This window comes from Dendrobates tinctorius, unplaced genomic scaffold (assembly GCF_039654945.1).
Source record: "Dendrobates tinctorius isolate UK_male_01 unplaced genomic scaffold, ASM3965494v1 ptg000171l, whole genome shotgun sequence".
Lineage (NCBI taxonomy): Eukaryota > Metazoa > Chordata > Amphibia > Anura > Dendrobatidae > Dendrobates > Dendrobates tinctorius.
The window spans coordinates 20,900,939-20,912,500 of NW_027361838.1; the positions used below are offsets into that span (position 1 = coordinate 20,900,939).

The window sequence follows — 11,562 nt, forward strand, 5'->3', positions numbered from 1 at the left end:
GATTGTATCTTGCAACTAACAAGCCATATCAGGCAAGAATAGCAAATGAAATGGTTGAATGTTCTTTCCACTCCTCCTTTTTGCTGGCCTGATAGTTGAATTCTTAAATATGAACAAGAATTTTTTTTCCCCCGCTCACCTAAACTATTTCATGCACAATGAACAAGTGTTTTTGGACACAACATTGTCACTTTAGCCATATACATTACGCAATTATCGTGAACAATAGGTCGTTGCCCTTAGAATCTGACATTATTGACCAGTGTAAATGCACCTTAGCTTTCAGGTGACTTGATTACCTGTTATGCCTGTGTCCATGAGGAATAATGCTTTTTCTGTTAATTTTATATAACTTGCATCCTACTTTTTTTTTTCTAAAATAACCCCTATGATTTGTCTTAATTTTGAGCATATTTATTTTTTCACTCTGCTTGTGTTCTCACTTCAGCTTTCTCCTTCCCGCTGAAGACTTCTTTATGCAGCATATGTAATCTGACCATTTACTGTTTACAGATCTGTAGGCAGATATGAGCAGTTTGAGTAAATTATCCGTGCATAGAGAAGTGACTGAAAAGTGGGGAAACACATCTCAAAGGAAAATGAATTACAAAGCTTCATATTTTTGCTTGTTTATAAAGCGTGGAAAGTGTGGTTACTATTTAAGATGTGTGGCGCCTTGGATCCTTTCAGCATACGTGTCTTGCACATCTTGTCAAGTTTTCTGCCACGATTGTGAAGCCAAGACACAGCTTGTCAGTTTTTAGCTTTAAAGGGTAGAATTGCTACCTATTTGGGATGCATCAATAAAGGGTATTTTATTTGAACATTCTGTGCCTTTTGGTCTACCGTGTGTTTACCACATAGTGGACGGTCCAATCTAGCAAAACCGAGGACAAATGATGCTTGAAAATCCTATGTATGTAATGTATAACACGCCTTGATCTGCTATTTTCATTATTTCTTTATACTTTAAGCTATAAACAAAGTTTTCACCTCTTATTTTTAATCAGTGCAGTAAGTTTTGGTGGTTACACACTTGGATGAATGTGGTTGCAGCTGTAACCCATCATATAAAGCTTTGGACTGTCTGCTTCTAGAAATTATACAGATGCATTGGGGTCATTCAGATATCTGTGCAAATCTGTCTTGAGACCGGGCTTCAATTCGCAGACTGGCAACACAACCTTAGTGTGACAGCCTTACACATACATAAAGCTGTCACATTCAGATTGGGACACTTGTGAATTAGCAGTCTGCTCATAACAATCCATGGATGTTTGCATCAGCTCTCGGTTTTGTTCATCTTGTAACTTCTAAATATGCAGCATAAAATCCAGATGTTGTGTAGGAGTATGTTTGCTAAAAATATCACTTTGGTATAACTGTTTGAGGATGGGCTAGACCAGTGGTCTCAAACTTTGCTGGGTTTATGGGCCGCATATAGAAATGATTTAAATTTGGAGGGCCGCGATTCTTTGCAGGACAGCGTGCATTTTGTTTTTCTATACACCTTTTGAAATTCATGGCTCCCCCTAATCCCCATCCTGGTATGCATGGCTCCCCCTTATCCCCATCCTGGTATGCATGGCCCCCATCAGAAAAAAAACAAAAAACATAAACCATTATACGTGCCTTCCCTGTGCTCCCTCGCAGCTTCTTGTTCTGATGCCAACAGCTGATTTATGCTTTTAAGCAGCGCGTGGCAGTGACGTCATGTGCTGCTTACAAGCAGAGGATAGCTGCCGGAATACTCACTGGTCTCCACACCGGGACTATAGCAGTGAAGAGCAGTGAATATTCATTGATCTTTAATAGCGAGCACAGTAGCCGACTTCTTGCAGCGGCCGGGTGAACACGTGTGCCTGCTACTTAAGGAAACAAATATTCACTGCTCTCCACTCCCATAAGTGTGGAAAGCAGTGAATATTCATTTCTCTTTAGCAGTGGACACAGGGGTTAAAAACCAGCAAATAATTCCAGCGGATGCTTCCTACTTGGCCATAAAATCCATTTTATTTTTATCTTTTAAAATAGTTCCATGTGGCAGAAACCCAAATATATACAGGGGGTCAGAAGAAAAAAAGGGCACACTGCTGCTTTATGCGTGCAGACTACGCGTTTCGACCTTACTAGGTCTTCTTCTAGGTCTTTGCTTCTATTGCAACATGGGTGTGCCTCTCCCATTACAACTCCGTGCGGCTTCCTGGCAGTGAGCAGAACCACTAAGGACGTCTAACTGGGTGAGCTGGCTATAATTTTTCTTGTTTGAATTTGTATTTTGAGACACAGGGGTTAGTCGCCGGCTAATGCGGCTATCTCCTGTGACCCGCAGTTCTGCCGTTTCCCACCTCTCCACCACAGCAGGTACATCGTTTCAATTGAATGTGCGTCTAGGGACGCACATTCAGCTGTAATAAAACACTGCTGTTGACGGATATTCTGAACCAATCAGGAATGCTAAGGGGTCTACAATGCCCTGAGGGCGAATGAAGCTACCTTGGGGGGGGGCCTCATGAGGCTCGCAGGCCACGTGTTTGTGTCTCCTGGGCTAGACCGTTTAAAGTTTGGTAAAGCTATTGAATTGTCAATCTGTTAAATTTAAAAGGTGTGCTTCCTTGTGTCACTCACACCTCAACACAATGTGAATATTACTTATTTGCGTTAAAATATAATGCAATTTTAGGTATCCCCGACACCATTGCAACCTGTGCAAATATATTTAACTTGAGGTGTTTGTGGAGTGATTTTGATTTTAAAACATGTAGTGTGTATTTATGTATAATATATATTACTAAAAAATACATTTCTCAGTGTAGTGTAATAAAAAATAATCTGCATAATGAGGGTCCAAAATTAAGTGTCTTTGAAGTTGAAATCTGCCTGTTGTGTATGTGCTGACAACTGTATAGCAATTACGGTATGTTATGGTAGCTGTGGAGGACTGTTAGGCTGTGTGCACACGCTGCGGAAAAGGTGCGGATTCATCCGCGCGGATTTTGTACAATCCGCAGGTGAAACCGCAGGTCAAAAGACCTGCGGATTGCTCTGCGGTTTTGCCCTGCGGTTTTTCATCTCCTCAATGGAGGAGATGGCAAACCGCAGGAGAATCCGCAGAAAGAATTGACATGTCAATTCTTTCTGCGGATTGAAAACCGCAGATAATCCGCGCGGAAAATTCCGCACCGTCTGCACTGCTGTTTTTGATTCCCATAGGGAATCATTGTACTGTACACCGCAGCAGAAACTGCTGCGGGTCCGCAGCGGCCAAAACCGCTGCGGAACCGCAGCAAAATCCGCAGCGTGTGCACACAGCCTAAAGCTTTCTGGATGTGTGAAGTTTAGTCAATTGTTTTCCCCATAGAATATGGTAGGACACCATTCCAAATTAATTCATACACAGTTAAAAGCAAAGGTACGTCACAATTCTTGTATTTTGGGTAATTCAACAATGTACTAAACCGGACATGTGCCTCTCAAACTGTAAGGAGCCCCCTAGTGGTTGAGGTGCAGCAGTGGAGGCAGTTTAATAGAGGTACTATAGTCTACAAAGCCCTTCTAGTTTAGTGATGAGACAAATGTTTTGAGGTACAGGCATCATCTTGGGCTTTCTGGTTAGGTCCAGGCAATTATTTTTGTCTGTGTCGAAAAACGTTCAAGCCCTTCTCTGTAATGTATGTCTACAATTAATAGAAACCTTTTAGGCTGTGTGCACACGGTGCGGATTCTGCTGCGGATCCGCAGCGTTTCAGGCTCTGCGGGTCCGCAGCAGATTTAGGTGCATTGTACAGTACCATTGTTTATAATGGTAAACTAAAAAAACGCTGTGCTGCAGGTTCAAATACGCAGCATGTCAATTTTTTGTGTGGATTCCACTGCGGTTTCACACCACCTCCATTGTAGAGAACCGCAGGGCTAATCCGCAGGTCTTTTGACCTTTTGATCCGCGCAGAAAAATCCGCATGACCTAAATCTACCTGTGCACATATAGCCTTAGGGTGTTTTGTTGTGTATTCACAGCAAAATCTGACACTATTACATGCAGATTGTTGCTGATTTTTCTCGAAGGCGCTCAAGTTTATAAGGAAAGATGCTGAGTAGACATGGGCGAACCCAAACAGTAAGGTTCGCCGTCTGTACCAAACACCTACTGTTAGAGCACGGAGACCAAACACTGACTTCACCAGGAAGCCCGTGTTACTGTTTGGGTTCGGTCCCCAGAGCACCAGGTGTTTGTCGAGCTGTCATGAGCATGACAGCACGGCAACCATTGCTTCCGATAGGCGGTAAAATCATTGCTGCAGTTCCCACGCTGTCACATGACAGTGTGAGCCTGCAGCTATGATTCGAGATTTAGGCTGTGTTCACACATTCAGGATTTTTCACTTTTTTGTTTTCTTTAAAAAACGCATACATTAAGCATCCTATTACAGTGAAATCTGCAATTTTTGTGCCATGTGTTCCCCCCCCCCCCCCCCACCACAAAAAAAAAAAACACATTGCGGATAAAAGCTTATGTTCATTAGTTTTGCAGAAAATCTTCGGATTTCATTGTATTAGGATGCTCCGGGAAAAACGTGAAAAATCCGCAAAAAAGCGATAAAACCGCGAAAAAAAATTGCGGATTTCCTGGGAAGGAGTCCAGTTTTTCTCAGGAAACTTCTGCGTACGTGTGCACATAGTCTTAAAGTTCACCTCTTGTCTCTGGACTTGGCTGATGGGACTACTGCTTCCATCAGCTTACGCCTGCTGCTGCTAATAACAGTAAGAGCAGGTGGTGGCTGGGGAGCATTCATCAGCCTGCTCGCTAAATAATAAAAAAAAAAAATTGACTTTCTGTATTTTTGATCACCAGCCAGGCAAAACTCACAGCTGGGGGCTGCAACCCTTCACCAGCCTTGCGATCGCTGACAGCTATCAAAAATAGAGGGACCCCATGCTGTGTTTTTTTAATTTAAAAAAATAAAAAACTGTGTGGAGGTCCCCCTCCCCCCAGTTTTTGACAACCAGCCTTTCTAAAGCTACTTTCACACTAGCGTTTCCTGGAGCTCTGGAGGGATGCACATGGCCGCAGTGAAGCTCCGCCTATGGCCGCAGTGAAGCTCCGCCTATGGCCGCAGTGAAGCTCCGCCCACGGCCTCACCGTCTCCAGTCAGCTCCGCCTATGGGCGCATGACGCTGCATGCGACCTGCGTACCCTATCTTCAGCATTGGGTACGCAGGCCATGCGCAGTTATGCGTTTGCCGGTGCATGCGTCCTTTTGACGGTGCGCAGACCTGCGAAAAAACGCACCATTTCGCATTTTGGTGTGCTCGGCGCACCATCAAAGGGATGCATGCACCGGCAAACGCATACCTGCACGTGGCCTGCTTACCCAATGCTAAAGATAGGGCACGCAGGTCACATGCAGCGTCATGTGCCCATAGGCGGAGCTGACCGGGAGGAGGTGCGGCCGTGGGCGGAGCTTCACAGCGGCCGTGCGCAACCCTCCGCAGCTCCAGGAAACGCTAGTGTGAAACTAGCCTAAAGCTGGGGGCTGGTATTCTCAGGCTGGTAAGGCTATGTTCACACGCTGCGGTTCCGCTGCGGTTTTGTCCTCAGCAGAACTGCAGACAGTGTACAGTAGCATGTTGTTCTATGGGATTAACATTCTGCTGTGCACACGCTGTGGATTTTTAACTGCGGAAAAACTGTGGTTTTGAATCCGCAGAAACAATTGACATGTCAATTCTCTCTGCGGATTCTGCTGCGGTTTGCCACCTATTCCATTGTCCAGGTGGCAAACCGCAGGTATTTTACCTGCGGTTTTGCCTGCGGTTCTGCAGATAAAAATCCGCAGACCAATCCACAGTGTGTGCACATAGCCAAAGGGGCCATAGATACTGGCCCCCTTTCCCTCAGCCTAAAAAACAGCCAATTCTGGTGCTTAGCCTGGCTCTTCCCACTTACCCTGTAGCGTTGGCAAGTGGGGTTGATGTCACCTTTGTATTGTCTGGTAACATCAAGCCGAAAACATAAAATAAAAAAATTACAGTAACAAGTTGATACTTGCCAATAACATGTTACAATACTAATACTGCAGTATGCTAAAAGTTGGAAATAGCATAGGTGCAAAATACCACACCTTTAATTCATGGGTGCTAGTCATAGATACATGTGGTGCACCATGCTGGCCTACAGCCTGTTAGTGCCACGCATACTGTTAGATCAGTTGGGCTGCCCAGCACTAAATATGTGCAAGCAGACAACCTAATTACTGCAACCTGGTTTGGCTGCACCCTGCAAAGATTAAATACATTAATTGATATTTTGGTCAAAATACGCAAGCTGTTAACCTGTATCAAAGGTCCTCATTGTTTTAAAAGCCATTCACTGAAGAACATTAAATAAAAAAAAAAATCATAGAAAAAAGGCTGTGTGCCAATAACTTATTGTAATACTAATATATTGCAGGATGCAGCAGCTTCCCATGATAAAGGGTGGAGATGTTAATTTGCAGTGTGTGCCAACTTTACACCCACATATACTCCATACGGTGGTGCCTGTGCTACTTTTGCCTTGTATCAGGACTGCCTGCAGTATGGGTAAGTAAGGCTTTTTTTTTTTTTTTTTTTTTTTCTTCCTCTATAAGGCATGGTTCCAACTCCTCTATTTCTTCACACTGTCATAAATGACTATTAATAAAAATTGTACTGGATTAAATTCAGTTTTAATAGCTGTTAACTATACGATGGGGAAAATAAGTATTTGATGCACTGCTGATTTTGCAAGTTTTCCCACCTACATAGACTGGAGAAGTCTGCAATTTTTATTGTAGGTACACTCCAACTGTGAGAGACAGAAACTTAGTGTGATTTTCTTGAATTTTATGATTTTTACAAAATTAATTTGCATTTTATTGCATGAAATAAGTATTTGATTCAATAGATAAACAGAATTTGGTATTTTTTACAAAAACCTTTGCTTGCACTGTAGTTCTTGACAAAGTTTCGACACACAACAGCAGGGATTTTGGGCCACTACTCCATACAGATTTTCTCCAGATCTTTCAGGTTTTGGGGCTGTGGCTGGACAACAATGGGTTTCAGCTGCCTTCAAAGATTTTCTATTGGGTTAAGGTTTGGAAGCGGGCTAGGCCACTCAAGGACCTTGAAATACTTCTTACGGGGCCACTCCTTGCACTGGCTGTGTGTTTTGGGTCATTGTCATGCTGGAAGACCCAGCCACGACCCATCTTCAATGATCTTTACTGAGGGGAGGAGGTTGGTGGATTAAATCCCGCAATATATAACCTTATCTATCATCCCTTCAATACAGTGCAGTCGAACTGTCCCCTATGCAGAAATGCACCTCCAGTGTATGCTGTTTCCCCCACCATGCTTCACTATTGGGATTGTGCTTTTGGGGTTGTACACCTTTCTTCTTCCTCCAAAGATGGCGAGTGGAGTTACTGCGAAAAAGTTCTATTTTGGTTTCATCTGACCACATGATTTTCTCCTGTGCCTCATGTGGATCGTCCAGATAGTCAATGACGAACTTCTAAAGGACCTGGACATATGCTTGGACGTATCCTGGCCTGAATAGGGGACTTTATGTCCCCTGCAGGATTTTAATCCATGACGGGATGGTATATTACTAATGGAAATGTTTGAAACTGTAGTCCCATCTCTCTTCAGGGCATTGACCAAGTCCTCCCGTGCAGTTGTGGGCTGATTCTTGACCTTTCTCAGAATGATCTTTGCCCCACGAGCCGAAACCTTGCATAGAGCCCCCAGAATGAGGAAGGCCGGGATCACGCATGCGAGAAACATGGCCGAGTCTCGCATGTTAATACCTGGCATTGCCGCCAGAACTCGGGAGCGGAGCGTGTGGCCGCATAGCAATACTTGGAGCTGCAGGCTCCGCTCCCAAGTGCAGGCGGCAGTGCTGGGTATTAACATACGAGACTCGACTGTGTTTCTCCCATGTTTGATTCTGGCCGAAGATTGACTTCCAGGAATTTAGATGGCTGGCAGCAGTTATTGAGAGGCATGCACATCCAGGATCAACAAGGAACCCACTTGTAAGTATAGCAACATTTAAAAGGAAGATTGACAGTCATCTTGTATTTATTCCATTTTCTAATAATTGTGCTAATAGTTATTGCTTGCTCACCAAGCTGCTTGCCTATTGTCCTGCAGCCAATCCCAGGCTTCTGAAGAGTCATTGTTTTGTCCCTGGTGTCCTTAGACATCTCTTTGGTCTTGGCCATGGTGGAAAGGTTGGAGTGTGATTGTGTGGCCAGTGTCTTTTATGCAGATAATTTACCATAATACCATAATTTTCCTCAGGATCAGTAAAGTGTATCGTAAATGACTGGTTCTAACAGATGCAGTTAATACAGGTAATGAGTGTAGAGTAGGAGGGCTTCTTAAAGAAAAACAAACAGATCTGTGAGACAGAATTATTGCTGGTTGATGGGTGTTTAAATACTTATTTCATGCAATAAAATGCAATTTAAATATTTAAAAATCATACAATGTGATTTCCTGTTTTTTATTTTTAGATTCTGTCTCTCACAGTTGAAGTACTATGATAAAAATTACAGACCTTCCATTCTTTGTAGTTGGCAAAATCGGCAGTGTATCAAATATATTATAGTATATATTTTTAATATTTTTTTTTTTGCCAGGATCCACACACAAAGCCATTTACCCATATCAAGCATGAATTCAGTTTCCCGCATCCAATGTTATAAAGTCCAAATATGGGGAAAAAACCCACAAACGACACTATGCCAACAGGGCCCCACAATCAGAAAATCGGGAGGGTATTTCAGTTGCAATGGTAGATGAGATATGACCAAATCTAATCTACATGTTGCTTAAAAATTCACCCCTTGAAATGGATAGAATGAATCAGACCTTCTGCTCAATGAAGTGGAGCATCTCCCTGAAAGATTTGCATTCAAATTTCATAAATATTTAAAAATATAAGCGACCACTGCAAAATTATCAGTTTGTCTGATTTTGCTCTTTATAGGTATATTTTTTTTTAGTAGACTGGTTGTGTTTGCGCTGAGATGGTATCCGGATGAAGAAATAAAAAAACAAGAAATCTGTAATAGAACGTGCACAGAAGTAAGGTTTGTTCAAGTACTAAAACTGCAATGCCTACAATTGCTATTAAATGCCAAGTGGCTGCTATAGCCAAATTATGAAGAGATCTAGAGTACCTTAATCTCAGCGTGGCAGTAGGCAGTCGAGGAGTCTTTGCTGAAAAGGTCCAGTGAAGAGACGCTGATGTGTATCGCAACACAGATCAAGATGTGGATTTTCATTTGCTTCCAAAGGAGTGATGCCTCGGGTATCGGATGCTGTCCCGGCCGGTGACAGACGTCCCGCTTACCGCGTGCCAGCCGCCACTAGGAAGCGGTAAAGGCACCGCGTATAAGCTGTAGCTGGCAAGGTGCAGCAAACGACCTGCAGGAACTTGCGTGATGTCACGGTCACGTGAGGAGTCAAGTGACTGGCTATGGAGCGCAGAAAGGACTACACTATTGTCCTACGCGTTTCGGAATGCGCGGATTCCTTCGTCATTCCCTGTAATTAAGAGTTCATAGACCCCAAACATGTCTAGGTTCTCTTTTATCTAAGTGGTGAAAAAAATTCCAAAGTTTGCAAAAAAAAAAATGCACCATTTTCCGAGACGCGTAGCGCCTCCATTTTTAGTGATCTGGAGTTGGGTGAGGGCTTATGTTTTGCGTGCCGGGCTGACTTTTTTACTGATACCAGATTTGTGCAGATACGATCTTTTGATCGCCCGTTATTGCATTTTAAATCAATTCGCGGCGACCAAAAAAAAAGTTTCTGGCGTTTTTTGATTTATTTTCTCGCTACACCGTTTAGCGATCAGGTTAATCCTCCTCCTTTTTTTTATTTTGTTTTTTTGGACAGGGCTATTCTGATTGCGGTGACACCATATGTGTGTGTTTTGATTTTTTTTTTTTTTTATTTTGATTGGGGCGAAAGAGGGTGATTTGAACTTGTGTATATATATATATATATTTTTTTTATATTTTTAAACATTTTTTTTTTTTTTTTTTTTTTTTTACACTTTTGGCATGCTTCAATAGCCAAATAGGATGCTAGAAGCTGCCACAACTCGATCGCCTCTGCTACATAGAGGGGATGCACAGATCATCCTCTATGCAGCAGAATGACACCATTGCTATGAGTGCCAACCACCAGGTGACGTTCATAGCAATCTGCCTTCAACAACAATAGAGGTCTCGAGGAGACCTCTTGTTGTCATGGCACCGCACCGATGACCCCCGATCATGTGACGGGGGTTGTCGGTGCGCGTATATCCGGCCGCGCGGCCTGAAGCTCTAGTTAAAGCCCGCTGTCAGTTTGACAGCGGGCTTTAACTAGTTAATAGGTGCAGGCGGATCGCAATTCCGCTCACGCCTATTGCGGGCACATGTTAGCTGTTTTGAACAGCTGTCATGTCCCGACTTTGATGTGGGCTCAAAGCAGTTTTTCTTTAATGGCTTGTGACTATCCACCGTCCTCATGAATACATTCCAGCGGTTTTCAATTGGGTTCAGGTCTGGAGATTGGGCTGGCCATGACAGGAATTTGATGTGGTGGTCCTTCATCCACACATTTATGGTGCATTGTCCTGCTGGAAAAACCAGTCCTCAGAATTGGGGAACATTGCCTGAGCAGAAGGAATCAACTGTTTTTCCAGAATAACCTTGTACGCGGCTTGATTCATACGTCCTTTGCATAGATTAACCTGCCCAATTCCAGCCTTGCTGAAGCATCCCTAGATCCTCCACCAAATTTCACAGTGGGTGCAAGACACTGTGGCTTGTACGCCTCACCAGGTCTCCGTCTAACCATTAGACGACCAGTTGTTGGGCAAAACTGAAAATTAGACTTATCAGAGAAGATTACTTTACTCCAGTCCTCTATGGTCCAATCCTTATGGTCCAATCCTTATGGTCTTTGGCAAACTTCACCCTGGCTCTCCTTTCCTTCTCATTGATGAAAGGCTTTTTTCTAGCTTTACATAACTTGAGCCCTGCCTCCTAGAGCCTGTTACAAACTGTTCTTGCTGTGAACTTCACCTCAGCTGCCATTTGCCATTCCTTTTGTAGGTCACTTTGTCATCCTGTGGTTGCTGAGTGACATTTGTATAAAATGACGGTCATCCCGGTCACTGGAGAGTCGTTTTCGTCCTTTGCCGGTCTGGAGCTTTGTTGTTCCCAATGTCTGCTGCTTGACCTTGTTGTAATGGACTGCCGTCTTAGAAATTTTAAGGATGGAGGCAACATGATGCTCACTGTATCCCTCTACTAGTAAAGCCAGAATTGAGCCCTTCTTTCCCTCACTCAAGACTTTTCTTTTCAACTCCTTTGGCATGGTTGTTATTTTTTTTCCCCATAACTTTTGGGAAATTACTAGCACTTGTTTTGCCATCCAGCTTGCCCAATTGCAAGAGGAGTGTGAACACCACAGCAGGGTTTTTATACTTTCCTTCGTTAAATAAGATTTGGTTCAGGTGATCACCTAATCAGA

At 43.3% G+C, this 11,562-nt stretch overlaps 1 protein-coding gene across 6 annotated transcripts in view; it reads left to right on the forward strand.

Moving 5' to 3' along the window:
• Nucleotides 1-11,562, forward strand: part of ANKRD12 (ankyrin repeat domain 12) — a 178,687-nt gene that overhangs the window by 39,106 nt on the left and 128,019 nt on the right. The window contains exon 2 of one of the 6 annotated variants that reach the window (XM_073550951.1): nt 6,452-6,582. The exons of the other annotated variants lie outside the window; for them this stretch is intronic. The gene's annotated coding sequence lies outside the window, so the exon portion shown is untranslated. The remainder of the gene's footprint in view (nt 1-6,451; nt 6,583-11,562) is intronic. 6 annotated transcript variants of the gene reach the window in all.